Source organism: Colobus angolensis, unplaced genomic scaffold (assembly GCF_000951035.1).
Source record: "Colobus angolensis palliatus isolate OR3802 unplaced genomic scaffold, Cang.pa_1.0 Scaffold27, whole genome shotgun sequence".
Taxonomy (NCBI): Eukaryota; Metazoa; Chordata; class Mammalia; order Primates; family Cercopithecidae; genus Colobus; species Colobus angolensis.
This window is the reverse complement of record NW_012115932.1, coordinates 8235678-8254812: the sequence shown is the minus strand read 5'-3', so window position 1 is coordinate 8254812 and position 19135 is coordinate 8235678. Positions and strand designations below refer to the sequence as shown.

At 36.6% G+C, this 19135-nt stretch overlaps 1 long non-coding RNA gene across 1 annotated transcript in view; it reads right to left on the bottom strand.

The window, feature by feature from the left end:
- Positions 1–19135, bottom strand: part of LOC105515811 — an 866119-nt gene that overhangs the window by 797928 nt on the left and 49056 nt on the right. Inside the window, exon 2 of the long non-coding RNA XR_001002393.1 lies at positions 13472–13555. This is a non-coding gene — a long non-coding RNA (uncharacterized LOC105515811). The remainder of the gene's footprint in view (positions 1–13471; positions 13556–19135) is intronic.

Below are 19135 nucleotides of genomic sequence, written 5' to 3'. Positions count from 1 at the left end.
AGAAGAACTTTTTTTTGTTTTTTATATTTCATGTCATTATTAACATATGACTTTAAACATGTTACCGTTATTATTCTTACTGATGTTCAAACTGTTAATATTTAATTGTGGAAATTATTCTAGTTGATGCCTTAGCCCTTTTGAAGAGATTCGAAGAGTCTATCAAATATTCCTTGCTTTCTAGTATGACAACGTCTTCCGGGCTGATTTTGATGTTTCCTACTCTAGACTTGAAGCAGCCATTTCTCTAAGGAGTCCTGATTCCTTTTAATAGGAAATGGAATTTAAATTCCACAGTCTTGCTGTTAAGGCATTCAACTGCGTTCAAGCATGTTACAGCCTTACACTGACAAAGGTAGTTTCAGATCCTTCTGATTTTTGTTACCTTTAATTGAATTTGTGGTAGCATTCAAATGGTTAATTCCCTGTTTTGGCAAACTAATGTTCACATTATTTCTTATGTAATATAAATAAGAGCTTTCTTAAATTTATAAGAAACAAAAGTAATGACTTTTTCTCATTTAAAATTATGTCAAATTAAAATCAATAGTGGATTTTTATCTTTCTATAGCTTGAGAATTGAGCAAAAATCTTGTTTCATTCTATTCAAAAATAGTTTGGCAAGATTTAGAATTAATTCCAATAATTTCATATATTATGTAGGGAGTCATTTTCTAGAACTTTGGCAATCAGAGGCCAGAAATTTGTTCCTGGTTTGAAACAATCTGCCTTTGTATCTCTTTCAAATACTACCTTGAAACTATGCAGACCAGAGGTTAAATTAAAAAGGATGATACATAATAATCATCATAGTACTGACAGAAGTTAACATGGACAAAGATTTTCTACTGCAAATACATTTCTGAGGTTTATTTTTTCTATATTTTCATTTTATTTTCTTTCTCACTGCCCCCACCCCCTGCTTCTTTAACCATACTTCTACGCCATGGCTTAAAAGATAATTCTTATGAGACTATGTTCTATTCAGTGATTTGAGAGATGATTCAGGCCAGTACCCTACCAATAATAAAAATTACTCTAGATTTTGTTTTGTGAGATGGGGTCTCACCCTGTCCCCCAGGCTGGAGTACAGTGGCACCATCTCAACTCACTGCAACCTCCACCTCCCAGCCTTAAGCAATCCTCCCACCTCAGCCTCCAGAGTAGCTAAGACTACAAGTGCATGCTACCATGCCTGGCTAATTTTTGTATTGTTTTTATGGAGAGATGGATTTCACCATGTTGTCCAGACTGGTCTCAAACTCCTGAGCTAAAGCCATCCATCTACCTTGGCCTCCCAAAGTGCTGGGATTACAGGCATAAGCCACCCCACCAGGAGGAACTCTGGATTTTTAAATTTGCTATTTGGAAGCCTGAGACAGCAGCCAAGGCAACCAAACTTCAAAGGCAAGATCTTAGAAAGAAAGGAATTTTATTGCAGGGAGCCTGGCTTTCTCCTCTGCATTTGTGTATTATAAATGCATTATACCGTTTGATGCAGGGAGGGGTGATGCTGAAGGATCTAGAAAACAAGCGAAAAATGGTGGCTTAGAGTAACTGGACATTTCATAGACTAGAGGAGACAAAATACAGTAATCTTTCCTTAGCCTCAGATTTTTGTTTGTTTGTTTGTTTTTGAGATGGAGTTTCGCTCTTGTTGCTCAGGCTAGAGTACAGTGGCACCATCTTGGCTCACCGCAACCTCTGCCTCCCGGATTCAAGTGATTCTCCTGCCTCAGCCTCCCAAGTAGCTGGGGTTACAGGCATGCGCCACCATGCCTGGCTACTTTTGTATTTTTAGTAGAGGTGGGGTTTCTCCATGTTGGTCAGGCTGGTCTCAAACTCCCCACCTTATGTGATCCGCCCACCTTGGCCTCCCAAAGTGCTGGGATTACAGACAGGCGTGAGCCACTGTGCCTGGCCTTCGGTTTTGTTTTATTGGGTTTCAGTTACCTGTGGTCAAGCAAGATCCAAAAATATTACATTGAAAATTTCAGAAATAAACAATGCATAAGATTTAAATTTTTCACATTATTCTGAGTAGCTGATGAAATCTCACAACTTCCAGCTCTGTCCTGCCCAGAAAGTGAATCTTCCCTTTGTTCAGCATTATTCACACTGTAGACACTATTTGCCTGTTAGTCACTTAGTAGCTGACTGGGTTATCAGGTTATCACAGCATCACAGTGCTTGGACTCAAGTTACTCTTATTATACCGAATCATGGCCTCAAAATGCAAGAGTAGTGATGCTGTGATTTGGATATGCCAAACAAAAGCTGTACAGTGCTTCCTTTAAGTGTAGCAGTGAGAATTCTCAATAAGGAAAGAAAAGATATCATATACTGAGGTTACTAAGATCAACCATAAGTACAAATCTATCTGTGAAATTGTGAAGAAGTATAAAGAAATTCATGCCAGTTTTGCTGTCACACCTCAAACTGTAAAAGTTAGGGCCACAGTGCAGGATAAGTGCTTAGTTAAAATGGAAAGGCATTAAATTTTGGAGTGAGACATGAAGTGGAACATGTTTCAATTGATAGCAATCAGGTTCAATACTTTCCAAGGTTTCAGGCATTCCCTGGGGGTCCTGGAACATATCCCCCATACATAAGGCAGGGCTACTGTAGTGGTATTCTTTATTGATCTTTACCTTCAAATAATTTGCTGATTCCTAGATTATACCACTGCGCTCCAGTCTGGGCAACAGAGTGAGACTCCATCTCCCCCTGCCGCCAAAAAGAAGAAAAATAATAATAATTTGCGGATTCCAAAGATTTATGGAGAAAGAAATAAACAAGCCAAACAAAAAGTGGCTGCTCCAAGGCTAGAAGCTAAGCAGTACCAAAGGCCACCCAAGAGTAGAAGCTGTGGACAATAGCACTGGCATTTAACTAAAACCCTCCATGGGCTATAGTATAGTATTAAGGGCAAAACAGACATAAACTATACCTCACAGGGAATGAACTTGAACAATCTCAAAATAAAATTGCATCAAGGTAATCTGATCCTGCTTTAACAGTCTATCAAAAGGAAAGCAAACCTTTTCTGGAAAGATAAAATCCAGAACTTCTATAATTCTACATGCATTCAATGAAAAGTGGCCAACAGACAGAAGCGAATGACAAAAAATCATGATAAAAAATAAGAATCAAGTCAGACCCCCAAGGAACCTAGATATCATAATCAGAAACAGGTTTTTAAAATAACGGTTATTAGCAAGAACATAAATGACAAAGAATTTTACCAGCAAACTAATATCTATAAAAAGAATCAAATGAAAATTATAGGTAAAAAAAAATGGGACATCTGAAATCATATATTTGATAGAGAGTTTTGCTAGCAGAATTATAAAAACCAAAAGAGGTGATTAATTAACTGAAATACAGGTCAATAAATGATATGCAGATTGAAGAGTAGAGAAAACAATTTGAAACATTCCAAAAAAAATATGAGACATTTGAACGTGGTGAAAGACTCTTAGGCAGTAAAATTAGAATCTATAAGTATAGGACAAAGGCAATATTAATAGAAATATTAGTCAAGAATCTCCTAAACTGAGGAAAGCCTCTTGGTCAATGATGCCAAAAGTTATATAAACGAAAGCAGCGTAAATACAAAGAAATCCATACCTAACCCCATCGTTTAAAAAGTTGTGAGAACCAAAGAATACAAAAAAAGTCTTAAAAGTAACCAAAGGAAGAGATACATGATCATTACAACTGCAAACGAGAGACAGCTGCCTTTTCAGCAGTAATGAATATATATCAAGACAAATGAGTGACATATTTAAAGCGCTAAAATGAAAACTGCCATCAAGTGAAAATATCCTTCAAAAATTAAGGCAAAATTAAGATATTCCTAGAAAAGGAAAACCAAAGAGAATTTGTCAACCATAAACCTACATTAAAAGAAAAGCTATGAACAGTTCTTTAAGCAAAAAAAAATTACTTCCGATGTAAGGAGAGAAATGATAGAATTACTAAAGAACAAAAAAGGACATAGTAAACATAAACATAAATCTAAATGAATACTGATTATATAAAACAATAATCATACCATCTTGCTGTCTTTAAAATATGCAAATTAAAATACATATAAACAAGAGCCAGAAACATGGGGATGGGGCAAAGGAAATAAATGGTTAGGGATATGAACACATCTAGAACATATCTATTTCAACAAAACAGCTTAACAGCAACAACAAAAGACTTGAAAGATCTTTTAGAATCTTCGACATGGAAGATTTAAATAACACAATTAACAAATCAGACCTAGTGTACAAATATGGAACACTGTAGCTAATAATTGCACAATTCACTTTTTTAACCCAAAAGTATATAGATATCTACCATAAGTGATTGTCTTCTGTTTCATAAAGTCTCAAAACATTTCACAGGCCAGAGTCATATATGATATAGTATCCTAACACAGCAGAATTAAGATGGATATCAATAACAAGGTAATGAGAACATTCTTACATGTTTGTAAATGAAAAAAAGACACTTAAAATAGTTTATGAGTCAAATGAGAAATGGCAATGAAAATAATTCAGAAGTGTTCTAAATGTGTAGTTCTCAGGAGACTGAAATATAAAAGTGCTTAAGGGAAAGTCATAGATGCGTCTTGATAATGGTGTCTATAGGACATACAAATGAGCAATAAATAACTTTTATTCTAAACAGTTACATTGGTGTCATGTAGACAGAAGAGTCAATTGATGGATCATTTTGCATTTCAGCTGCTTCATTTAGCATTGTATAAATTCAGTTTGGGTTAGATTTAATAGAAGCAAGTATTCAGATGGAAGGTGATCTCAATGTCCTAGAGCTACAAACTCTTTGAATCCTATTGAAAAGAAAGCCATTGCATTAGTCAAATGATTTCATTTACATGCCTTGAAAGACAAATTGCTCATCTAACACTTAACATGAACCAAAAGTGAAGACAATTAGTATGGTTGGTGGATGCTACTTTAAGGGAAAAATGTTTTCTTTACACAGCAGATGTGAGAACATAAGGCCAGCAGTGGGTATCAATGCTAAACTGTCAGTGAATTGCACAAAAACAACAGGATGTAACAAAATAACTAGTGTTTTCAAACTTGCTATACTAAGAATTAGTCTTTTGCCAATCTCCTTAAAAAACAACAACCACCAAAAAAAACCCACAATGTTCATCTATACTAATTTGCTTTAACACCCATTTCTGTTAAATGGTAAGTTTCAGTATCAAGCAGGAAATCTAATGTTTATGCGACCAAAGGCATGTGACAAGACTGTAATGTCAGTTATTTTTCATTTTCTTTTTAGGTCAGAGTGAATCCATTATTTTAAAATTTCTATATCTTCAGTGACACTAAGCTACTGTATCATGTCACTTCTCTAACCTGAGAGCACTGCTTTGCATTTATATCACTCATTCGCATAAGAAAAGGTGATTCTTTTTATAAAACAACTAATTAACATTTATAGAGTAGTGGGATAACACACTTAGAATCCCAAATACAAACTCATCTATAACTTACAAATTATCCAACAAGGTAAACATAAAATTTTCAAATATTTTTTGAGCTTTTTCCAAGTATGAGAGTAGAAACTTATATAGAATAAAAGAATAAAAAAATAAACTTATTAGCAGTTGTAGTATCAAGATAGGGTGCTGAAAACTCCTGATAGTCAAAACCGTCCTTGAAAATTCCTGAAGTCTCCTATAAAATGTGCATGGGATTGCATATAAAACTCTCTACAGTAATTTTAAGCACCCTAATATTTGAGAGTCACAAAATAAACCAAAGGAAAAAAACAAAGGGATACCTATGTGAAGACAGGTCAGTACTTATTTCCTTATACCTTAAAAATCAAAACAAAACAAAATAAGCAGTAAACAAACAAACAAAAAACACCCCAAACCCCAAATAAACCCCACACACATACATAGAAATCCAGGTCATTTAGAAAAAAAGCATATAGACATTAAATTTATTGAGATTTACATTTAATGTCTAAATGCTTTTTTATAAACAAAAAATTAACTTTCAATTGCTAGCCTGAATACCTGTATTTCCCTTTCTTTTTTTATGAATGGGATTTCAATGGTTTGGCAAAGGTATCACGATTATGATGTGAGTTTTGGCCTTGATAGGATTTATTATTATAAATATCCCTGCCTGCTTTCAGAATCTCTTGTAATCCCTTCTTCACACTCTGGCCAAACAAAATTTTCCCTATGGTATCGTTTTGAGTTTTCCTACCCCAAAACCTCTTCTGCCTTCTTACATTTTGCTTACTAAATTATATCAAAAGTCTTTTCTTCATCTTTTGACTTCTCTGGAGTTTTCATCCGTCTTCCTTCCAGGCTAATTATCGATCTGTGCTCTACACGTTTACCATTCATTCTCTTTTATGCCTTGATTTTTCTGATTCAGTGCATAGGCTTTGCTCTTTTCATGATCTGCAATATTTTTCTCCCAATCTCTGCTTATTATAATCATCAAAATTTCATCTAAAGTACCTTCCTCATGACAACTTACTCAAAAACATTTCTATATTTTCAAAATTTTATGGTCTTGAAGAAGAGAAGGAGGAGGGGGAGGAGGAGGGGGAGGAAGAGGAAGAGAAATGAGAAAAAAAAGAAAAAACTATCATATTATTCTTAGGCATACTAATTAGATAGGCACATAGATATTACTTATCTCCCAAGTTTTTCTTTTTCTTCTACACGCTCTCCATTTCTTCATCACCCCTCTCATTTATTGGGACCTCCCTATGTGCCACATAACTTACTAGGCATTGCATACATTTTTTTTCTTATGTTCTCAGCAATCGTGTGCCATATTATTAGTGTCACTAGACAGATATATAAACCAAGGTTCAAAGTAAGTGACAGACGAAAATCGCACTAACAGGATTCTGACACAATGACATGATACTTCTACTATACTTTAGTTTGTTTCACTAAATAAACTAATAGTTTGTCCATGTTGTATGACAACTCAATGAAATATTTATTATTACAGGCAAAAAAAAAAATCCTTTAGTTTGCTTAGAATATCTTATGTGATTGTTTTCTTCATGTAATGATGGCTACATTTTACTGTGACCTTTCTGAAAATAGCTTTATGTTTTCTAAGAGTAGACTTGGTGATTTATGTGGAGGCCACTGCTATGTAAAGACTGTTCATTTTAGAAATTAATGCTTTCTGGTCTCTCATCAGCTGGGAATGCCAGGTGAAAAACAAGGAATTGACATCACATAAGGATGGCACAGAACCAAACTTAAAACCTTCCCTTTTTTTCCAGTCCATTTCTCAATCCTTAAATCCTTTCCCGTAAGCCACATTCCACAGAGGATCCGAAGTTGTGTGCTACCATACTTTAATTGGTAGCACCATTTCCATAATCACTCTACCATGCCAAAGCATTGGCCTCTGCTCAGCTGTAATCCCTTGTTTCCAGCAGTTCACGAATTGCCAGTAGATGCAACTACACACAAAGGGAGTTGCTTTGCCAGCAGCCCTTGCAGCTGTGGCATATTGGAAACTCACCATTTAACTGCAGGGCTCATAGTTCAGTCTGTATGGGACATAGCTAGAGCTAGTAGTTTATGTAATCATCACTTTGAACTTCTATGTAATATTGTTTTTATTGAAACGGTTCCTGACTTTAATGAAAATTTGAACTCATTATTGGAGAAGGGTCTCAAGTTTCTGACAATAAAATCATCTGTGATTTCAGACACTGAAATTTCAGACCTGTACCTAATCTATCACGACTGAGATTTCTCCCAGACCCCAAAGAGATTTTCTGGATATTTCAGTGGAAGTGCCCTAAAAAGATATGAATCTATCAAAATTAATTTAATTTCTTTGTTGTGTTTGCATTTATTTTTCCTTTTGGCAGATATATTTTCATAAGGGTGTTATAATTACAAATTTATTTTGAAAAACTTAATTTTTAAAATCAGAAAAGTTAGATACAACTAAAAATACCAGTAGCTAATATTGAAAATATAAGACAACATTAACATACGAGTTCAAATGTATTCTCTGTTAATTCATTTTTGCCTGTATAAGTGTTACAAAAAACATACATTGGAATGTAAGGTTTCAAATTGTTTCATTAGTTTAAAAAATGGAAGGGAAAAGCTGTGAGAATACTTAGGAAGCAATGCTCAAAAGGTCCTGTCAAAATTGACTAACAAGTTTTCCTTTTTCAATGCTTCAACTTCTCTGACAACTTCTCTCTTTCTCCTCTGTTTTTTCTTCCTCATTACTCCAATTCTTCTGCATGTTACTAATTTGTTTTTTCTTAGAATTATACTATCAGCCCTCTTTTCTTCCAGCCCCACTTTATTCCATCTTTCTGGAGTCGTGTGGTGGCCTTGCCTCTATGGCTCTACTATGCATTGTCATAGTGGGGGCTGTTTCATCTCTGACCTCATATTTCTAATCTGCATTGCCCTAGTAGTTCTGTGCAGTGGATCCACCCCTGTGACAGGTCTCTGTCTGAGAGCCCAGGCTGTTTGTGATATGCTTTGAAATCCAGGTGGAGGAAACCATATCCCCACAGCTCCCGCATACTTTGTGGCTGCAGAATTGGCACACATAGATGCTGCTAAAGTTTACAGCTTTTACCTTATGAAGTGGTAGGTTAAGCCACACCTGGGGCCTATCGAGGTGGGGCATCTGAGGGGCACTGAAGCAGAATACAGGGAGCAGAGTCCTCAGGTGGCTCTGGGCAATGAGCCTACGAATGCTTGCTTGTCAGTTCAGGCCTTTCTTCTTCTCAAAGCCAGCAGTCCAATTATGGGGGCCCCACCCTGATAACCTTATCTAATTCTAGTTACCTTCCAAAGGCCCTACCTCTAAACATCATCAACATACGTACACATTTGGGGATTAAGTCTGCAGCACACAAAATTTGGGGGACATATTCAAACCACAGCAGTATGAGTATGTTACTAAAGTTTTCTAAAATAATGTATTTAAAATAAGTAAGATGATACATAGACCAAACGAAAATAACTTAATTAAATACAAGCTGGTATATACACAAGGTGTTTATCAATACCAGTATGCAAGGAAATCTCTAGCAATCTGACTCTGACCCCCTTTTCCAGCCCTGTGCTGTTGCATATTCTCATGAAGGATTTGGATAGGAGTATTATCAGCAAATTGATCATATGCATAGATGCTAAAAAGTTACAAGAGATACCCAATAGGCAGGGTGAAAGAATTAACTTTGAAAAATCCCAACAAGACTGAAAAACAAAACCCTCCAAAACCCAATGATTCTAACAATAAAGAACTTAATGGAAACGTATGTAGTCTGTAAAAAACACACATGTAGAATGTTAAGATGGTGAAGAGCAGGCTTTGGGATCAGGCAGATCTAGATTTGTGTTCTATATTCTACTTACCTTCTTACATGAGTGATCTGTCGCATTTTACCTAATTTTCTTGAGCTCAATTTCCTCTTTTGTATAATAGGAACATTGCTGTAACTACTTCTTAGAATTAGTTTTGACTAACAATGAATATGAAATTCTTAACATAGATGCTAGAATATAAATATTAAATATGTATTATTTATTATTTCTTTTTATATGTCACACCAACTTTGCTAAACGGAGGGAACAAATATATTACATAAACTTCATAAAACAATCTATAGATCTGAGAACCACATTATAAATGAAATATTAACAAACCGAATCTTATCCAGAGGTACTGAAGAAAAATAAACAATTGGAAGATTTTTTAAAAGTCACAAGGAGATGTTTAAGCAGGAAGAGAAACTCTTTTTTTTTTTTTTTTTTGAGACGGAGTCTCGCTCTGTCACCCAGGCTGGAGTGCAGTGGCTGGATCTCAGCTCACTGCAAGCTCCACCTCCCGGGTTCATGCCATTCTCCTGCCTCAGCCTCCCGAGTAGCTGGGACTACAGGCGCCCGCCACCTCGCCCGGCTAGTTTTTGGTATTTTTTAGTAGAGACGGGGTTTCACCATGTTAGCCAGGATGGTCTCGATCTCCTGACCTTGTGATCCGCCCGTCTCGGCCTCCCAAAGTGCTGGGATTACAGGCTTGAGCCACCGCACCCGGCCTCCAAGAAACTCTTGAAGAATATGACTGAATACTTCAAATTTCTAAGGCTTGCTTTATAAAGAAAGAGACTACAGTGTAGAATCTGTAATTACAAATAGAAGTTATGTGGAAATAGATTTCTGTTCAACACAAGAAAGAACGTACAGGCAGTCCAGTCCGCAACTTAGGATGGCTTGACTTCGGATTTTTCAACTTCATGATGATGTGAAAGTGGAACTGTACTTCAAATGTTGAATTCTGATCTTTGCCTGAGCTAGTAATATGTGGTACAATACTCTTGCAATGCTGGGGAGTGGCAGTAAGCCACAGCTGTCAGTCAGTCCTATGATCAGGAGGGTAAGCAGCTAGTATTCTACAGTGTATTCTGTTGCTGGCACTTTTTGGATATTGTGTGTTGTGTTTTCACATCCCATCATGTATACTAAATGCCCATTTTTGACTTAGGATATTTTCAACTTACAATGGGTTTATCAGGATGTAGCTCTGTTGTAAGTTGAGAAGCTTCTGTATTAAGTGGTAGGCCTGCCTAGGAGGCTTTCAGAGGTGGTTTAGGTTTTGTATAGGAGGAGCAATGTTCAAATAGAGGTGGGAGGTCACTTGCTGGGGTTATTAGAGAGATGATGGAGACAACAAATCAGTAGTTGAGAGAGAGGAAACGCTGTAACTGAAGGGTTTGACTTCAGTGGCTAATTGAACTGTGATCTGCATTATTCATTCCTGTATCTTAGTCGTGTCAAAGGAATGAAAACATTACTTCTTGACCCCTTCATTACTAAATTTGAGTAAATTGTTAAAATATCATACAAATCCTCTACACTTGTGTCAAACTTATTGTTCTTTATAATTATCCACTAACAATACAAAGAGAGAGTGATCTATTTAATTGGAGGGATCTAATCTATTTTGGTTATGAATGGATCTGTCTCTTTTTTTGGACTTCATAACAAGAAGAGGGTAACATAATTTTTAAAGAGAGAGTGATTTTTTTATGTCATTGTCCATACCAGAATACTTTTGAGATGGACTTGGGCAATAACCAGACAAGCTACAGGACAGCAGGTATAAACTACAACATTCTGAGCAGACCGGAATAAAAGATCACTCTAAATATAACTGATGAAAATCTTTAACGCTCAGTTTTTAAAATCTAAGTATTGAGAATGCTTTGTGGGAAACAGTGTTGAGAGAGAGAACCCCAGGGATGACAAATCTCACCAATAACTGGCCATAATAGACTCTGAACTTTCAGATGGGATCTGTCTGTCCCTAAATACATCAGCGTCATTTTCTGTCATTTTCTTTTGTTTATTGACTATGGGTCACACATCAATGCAACAACAAAAGATAACCCTTTAAGCAATTAATAAGGTTTTAATGTAAATAGAAACATGCCAAAGTGTCAAGTAAGAATAAAATATAAAATTATTTCTTATTTATTCATTTTTCCACACTTCTATTTTTTTCTTACTCCTTTTGAAGGAAGTAACTTAATTGACTTTATATTTTATTTATTTCTCTAGCACATAGAAAAAACTTTCAGGAAGGAGAAACTTGCTGCCTTTATAATACATTTCCAATGACTTTGTGAATTATGCACCTTTCTATAACACAGTTTTGGGATGACTGAAGCTTTGGAGAAGCTTCATTATCTAAACACATTTGGACTGATAGGAGGCTAGATATATAATTTGCTCAGATGATGGATTGCCAGTGCTGAATAATGTGGAAAATTTCAACACAGTAAATCATTCTGAATGTGCAAAACTGGGCAGAGAGCCAGGGGGATACAACAGATTAATGGGTTGTTCTGTCATTGCTGAAGATATGGGTTCTAATCTTGATGCCCAGAGGGGGAAAGTTTGAGCTAACAATGGACTTTTTAGACATTGAGAAGCAGATCTCAAACGAATGCAGAGAAGGCATGAGCTTTAATAAAAGAAGAGTAGGCAGTTTGAAAACTTACATTTGAGGGGAAAAAAGATATGAGAAAAAAGTAGTAAATATTATGATATCCCTTTATCCAGCCAACGTGCAAATAATAATAATAATGATATTATTATATATATATTTTTTGAGATGGAGTAGATCTGGCAACAGATCTACTCTGTCGCCAGGCTGGAGTGCAGTGGTGTGATCTCAGCTCACTGCAACCTCCACCTCCCAGGTTCAAGCTATTCTCCTGCCTTGGCCTCCCGAGTAGCTGGGACAACAGGCACCTGCCACCATGCCCGGCTAATTTTTTGTATTTTTAGTAGAGATGGGGTTTCACCATGTTGGCCAAGATAGTCTCGATCTCCTGACCTCGTGATCCACCCGCCTCGGCCTCCCAAAGTACTGGGATTACAGGCGTGAGTCACTGCGCCCGGACTCCAACATGCAAATTATTAATGTTAGTCCAATTAAAAACATGACAATAATAGAAGAGGCTTTCATATGCTTATGAATTTTTGAGTCATCTTATACTAAGAATGAATTGGGGAACCAAAGTCAAATAGTAAAAACGGCAATTGGGCAATTCTTCCAATCACAGGTTTTATTTGGTTTTCTAGTATTAAGTCCATAAGTTATCTGTATTTAAAATCAGAAACAGCTTAAGACATATTTTCTATGCAAGTTGAGGATCTTTTATGGTTTAACAGAATAAAATACTGCTTTGTGATTTATCAATAAAAATTTATTATGTTGGGAAATCTAGTGAAATTGCCTATATTTAACTATTTTTTACTTTCAAATATGGCAATTTCATATGGTTAAATCTAATGGATTTGTTCACATAAGGATAAGAGAAAACTCATATTGAGCATTGTGTTATTCACATTAGAAGTATTGTCTCATTTAATTTTCACTGCAATACAGTATGAAAATTTAGATAAAGAATATTCAAATAACTTTCTCAAGTCACATAGGTAAAGAGAGGCATAAGTAATATCAAAGGTCTCTTTGACCCATTAAGTAAGGTCTTCATGTATGATTATGAAGGTTGTTCACTGTGCAAGGGTGATAGCCAAGGAAGGAAGTGAGGGCTTAAATGTAGCCTATGTTCCACCCAACTAGCGGGGAGGCCCGGGATCAGACATTGTATTGTTCAAAAAAGAGTGAATGAATATACAACCTGTCCCACATGCATTTCTTACAGTGTTATATTAACAGTCCTTCATTGAAAGGCAGAGTCCATTTTTCCTTCCCTTCAAGCTGGGCAGAACTTTACAACTGCATACAGCAATGAAATGAAGCAGAAGTGACGCTGTATGACATCTGAAGCTATGTAATTAAAGGAAGTATGACTTTACCCTAGTGTCTTCCCTCTTTGAACAAGTGAATTGGGGGCCCTGAGCCAATTTGTTCTTTATCATTAAATTCATTTTATTTACCAAAATAGATTGCAATTTATTTGTTATATTTCATATTTTATTTTCAGGCAGGAAGAGGTAAGGGTGTTGATGGTGGAAATCAATCTGGAACATGATAAAAAATGATCTTTCTGAGAGATGTTAACATGTGAAAAAAATCTACTTGAAACTCGATGTAATACTAAGTGTTTCTCAGAAAAATAAAATCAAAATGAAGCTCAGGTTTAGTAACTAAAGTCCTTTTTGTCACTAGAAATGACCTACGTTTTTATAAAATATTGATGTAATAGTAATACCACTTTCTTGAGTGATAACATTGATAAAAGACATGATGAACTCAAAAATGTGTCTCTGGAAAACACAGTCAATATTCCCCAAAGGGCTCTACATACATTAAACATGTAGGAAAGCACACCACAAGGTAAAATGTGTGGGGATTTCATCAGTCATCCACTTCCTTAACTTATTTTAAGCCCTAGGTACAGTGACCAATGAATATTTTCATGGCTGTTATAGATCCATGAGAGTGTTTAAGATCCAAAGTTATATTCCGTTTCAGAAAAATAGACTCAACCCCTATTCCTTTATCAAGTTCGACTGTATTCTTTTATAATGTATCGTATCATTGTGATAGAACAGTAGCTACTTTTTATTTAAAGAACTGTACATTTTCCATTTATTTTACTCTTTTACATTTAAAATTATTTAAACATACTTTCTCCTCTCTTTTATTGGCCAACATTAAACCACATTGCTAATCTAATTTTCACTTGAGATGACACAGAGCTCTCCAAACCCATTCTCTGTTTAGAAGACATGCAAATCAGATTAATGTGCTTATGTTACAGACTTAGAGATAAGATTGTTGCTTCTGGGGCTTTAGCAGTAAAAATGCCTCTAATGTTTACTATTTTTTTTTTTTTTTTTTTTTAATCTTTCAGTGGATGTATCCATCTATAACATTTGAAACATGCTTTTTATTTAAAGCATGGGTGTGCACAAAATGACTTTTCTGGGTGTGAGTCCAATTGCTGAGTGTTTCCAATCCTGTTTTTTGTCTTTTTTTTTTTGCCAGCCAAGGCACCCAAGATGGTATTTTCTCATAATTACAGCCCAGTTCAAATATGTGTGCGCAGACAAGAAAAAGGCAAGTCACACTCTTAGCCATGTGAACTCCCAGGCCATTTAGTGTGTGAATAAATTAGGGAGATGGAAATCTTCCTCTCCCCTGTCTCAGTTCCTAAGTGAAGCTTCCTGGGTATGATGGCTTTTTAAAGGCTTAAAAAAATTAGATGTAAGCCAACTACTCCAGCTAGGTGGTCTAATTTTCTGTTTGTTTGTTTTTTGAGATGGAGTCTTTCTCTGTCACCCAGGCTGGAGTGCAATGGCACAATCTTGGCTCACTGAAACCACCTTCCAGGTTCAAGCAATTCTCCTGCCTCAGCCTCTCAAGTAGCTGGGATTACAGACACTCATCATCCTGCCCAGCTTGCTTGCTTGCTTATTTATTTATTTATTTATTTATTTATTTATTTATTTTTGAGACAGGGTAGCTGGGATTACAGGCACCTATCATACTGCCCAGCTAATTTTTTTTTTTTTTTGAGACAGGGTTTCACCACGTTGGCCAGGCTGGTCTTGAACTCCTGACCTCAGGTGATCTGCCCACTTCGGCCTCCCAAAGTGCTGGGATTACAGGCATGAGCCACCGTCCACAGCCTTTGTCTAATATTTAACCAGAGAAATAGTCACCCATCCAAAAGTAGGAGAGAAAACTGGCTTTGGACTTGCTGGCAGGTAGTGTCTGTCCTCAAGGATGTACCAACATAAAGCATTTTTCATAAGTGGTTTTGGATGCCTTTTCATGGAATTCACACCCTCAGATTGAGTTGAGATTAAAATTTAAAGAACAACTAAGCAAAATAGACGTAAGAATCCATAGCAGTTCTTAAGAAGTAATGTGGTGTGTACTGTGTTAGCCACTTTGTATTCATATTCTTTGTATCACTAATCCTGGGGGTTATAGATTATTATTTACATCTCAGAGATGAGGAAACTGACAATCAGAGAAGTTGAAAAAGTCTTCATTGATAAACTGGAATCATATCTGTGATATGATTCCAAGAACCTCACATTTTTAGCCATGAGAGACTATTATAACACGTTCATTATAACTACTGAAATCACTACCTTCTGGGTATTGTATATGTTGGTTTATCTTACTTGCTTCACTGAGCAGATTACACAGTTTAATACAATTGTTATGATAGATTTGTTTTGATTCATCACAGCAGACTGAAAGAATAGACATCTGCTTGCTACTCTATTTTATAATTGCTTTTAAAATAGGACTTTGACATTAAATAAAATGATCACCCAAGCTTCTCAATCTCTTTGTAAGGACAGAAAAATGTTTCTGAAAATTAAACATAGGAGTCTATATCTGAGGTCAGTTTTTACATTAAAGCCAGAAACAAAACAGATTATTTCTCTAGTTACTTAATATGTCTATTTATGTTGGCATAGTCACATTTGATACTTTCCATAGTTCTTAGTTCTTCCCTACTGAAATCCTCAATAAATACAGTGATGCCAGTTACATTCCTTGCAGCAGACCGTACAGGGCCTAATCTGTACTTAAGACCATTTGTTCAAATGACAGCTAAACACATTTCAGGGTCCTGAGACTCAATTCATTAATGCCACAGCTTGCTGCAACCTTTAGTCGGGGTCATATAATTCTCTGTGGTCCCTTAGCTTTGGATATAATAGAAAGGTAGTTTGTCTAGTAAGAAAATGCCCTTAATCCAGCGGGATATGAATCTGATGGTGTGCTGCTCTCTCAAGAATGGGCCTCTTTCCCCTTTCACTCACGACTCGTGGCATTAACCTAAAGCTCTCTCAGTCTCGCCAAACCCTGCTCCTCCACCCCCGTAGGTTAAATGTCTTCTGCTCTCCAGGGTTACTTTACTCGTTCCTTAAATGAGGAAAAAAACATGTTTCATCATATTACTATTTTACTTATTTCATTTTCACCTTCCAGTCTCTCAAATGGATGAACTTTCGTAGCTCTATTGATTTCTGCTTCTATTGATTTCTGTATGGCAAGTATTTATTGCCTATTTACCCCTTAACCTGCTGCACTTTGCCTTCCTGCTTTTGTAGTTGGCAGAAACAGCCCCTTTGAAAGTCACCAGAGACTTACTAATGACTCAATCCAGCCATTTTTCTCAGGTCCCCTACCCCACATGTTTTTTTAACTTCTCTCAGCCATCATAACCGTATGGCTAACATTTATTGAACTTTCACTACAAGGCACTTGTAAACTTTTCTTATTGAAGCTTCATAGGACACTATGAGTTAGTTATGCTGTTTAATATCCATTTGCAAAAGAGAAAGGAAGTCTCACGCAGATAAAATAAGTCATGCAACTACATTTGAAATACAAATGCAGCCTCTTTAGCCTACACTCTCCACCTGGCAGTCCCGTATTTCGCTTCACATTAATATTAACTTGGCAGCATTCATGATAAGCATCCTCTGCACTGCATTGAAAATATTTTCCTATAGATAACTTACGTTCCCAACTAGATAGTCATTTCCTAGATAACAATATTTTTAATTCCCCACAATATGTGGTTCTGTGGTTTTCCTACATAGTTACTATTATATTTATTATATTCATAAAGCTGAAAGTGACATGTTCTTTGTTCTTCCTGACATCCTCACATTTAATAGGATGAGATAATGCATTGAAAAGAATTAGATTTCATTGACTCACTCCTCTTGAATGAGGGACAAATGATGTGATGAGAGAAACACAAGGAGACCGCAGGTATATCTAGGCCCTCAGAATTGGGAGGAGAAGCACTTTTCAGGGTTTGTATACATTAAGAGGTATGAACTTGTAACAAGGTATGAATAGGAAATATTACTATCCCAGTGAAAGGATAAGTTTATCTTTCCTATTCCTTGTTTACGCCAAGGAGAGCTAAGCAACTCTCCTTATTACCATCAGTGACCTGTCATGAAGGAGACAGGAAGGTGTGGCACTAGGAAACAGACAAGAAATTCATCATGAGAACAAGCATCCAGTCACCACTGTGGTCTATCTGTAAAATAAAGGTATTAGATTTTAAAGATTTAAAGGACCTATGCTGCTTTAAAATTCTTTGATTTTATGAAAGAGAGAGAAGAATTAAGATGAAGAAAATCAGGAGAGATTGGGTAATTTGACCCAGGGGATTTCATTTCTTAAGCATGCCACCCTCCAGGGCTTGGAAACTTTCATCGGTTGCCTGGTTACTAAAAGTCCACTTTGAAGTGAGGGTCTGATATTCCTCCTTCTCTCCAATGTAAATGATGGGGATGGGTGGTGGTAGTTGAAAGTTTGAAGGTGCCATGCTCGCACACTTACCTGTCTCCTCTCTTCTATTAAACTCTTCTTTCTCAAAACTTACAGTTTTTCAGAAGGAAGATATGCAGCTGTCCCTTAACAAGTTCAAAAGATGCCCAAGATCACTCAAAATAAGAAAAAAAAAAACACTTGACTGAGTTACCATTTTTTTACCCATCAGATCACTAAGTTTCTGTTCAGTTGTCAGTATATTCTGCTATGGAGACTGTAGCTGGAGAAATACTAACAAAATGGCACAATCGCCAAAGAGTGGTATCTGGAAATATCTAGCAAAATTGTGTATGTAGATATCATTGGACTCAGTGCTCTTTCTAGGAATCCTACCCAAAGTCACACTAGAAAACAATACAACACAGGGTTATTTCCTGTGGCATTATTAGCAAAAGAAAGGAATAACAACACACGTTTTTGTAGAGAGCACTGACTGAATAAATTATGGTCTATCCATATCCACAGAACAGATTACTAGCAAACTGTAAAAATGAATGAGGAAGAGCTCTATGTATGGACATGGAATGATACCAGGATTATGTTGTTAAGTTAATAAAGAGAAGTGTGGAAAACTGAATATAACATGCTATTTCTGTGTAAGACAGAAAATAAAAAGGTACATACGTATTTTCTTATTTTTGTCAAAAGAAACAAAACACTAAACCCAAAGCTAATTTCGTGTGTGTGTGTGTGTGTGTGTGTGTGTGTGTATAGAGAGAGAGAGAGAGAGAGAGACAGAGAGAGAGACAGAGACAGACAGAGACAGACAGAGTTTTGCTCTTGTCACCCAGGCTGGAGTGCAATGGTGCGATCTAGGCTCACTGTAACCTCCACCTCCTGGGTTCAAGTGTTTCTGCTGCCTCAGCCTCCTGAGTAGCTGGGATTACAGGTGCCTACCACCACTCCTGGCTAATTTGTTTGTATTTTTAGTAGAGATGAGGTTTCACCATGTTAGTCAAGCTGGTCTCAAACTCCTGACCTCAAGTGATCTGTCCACCTCAGCCTCCCAAAGTGCTGGGATTACAGGCATGGGCCAACACGTCCAGCCTAACAATTTTTTAAAAAGGTTGCAGGCTGGATGCGGTGGCTCACACCAGTAATCCCAGCACTTTTGGAGGCCGAGGTGGTCAGATCACTTGAGGTCAGGAGTTTGAGACCAGTCATAGAGCATCTAGAATCGATATGTATTCTCTTATGCCTAGAAGCAGGTCTCAAAATATCCTTCTGCAGTAGCTGGAACCAGGGATCCTTAGAAAAAATGGCTGAATCCAGTTTGG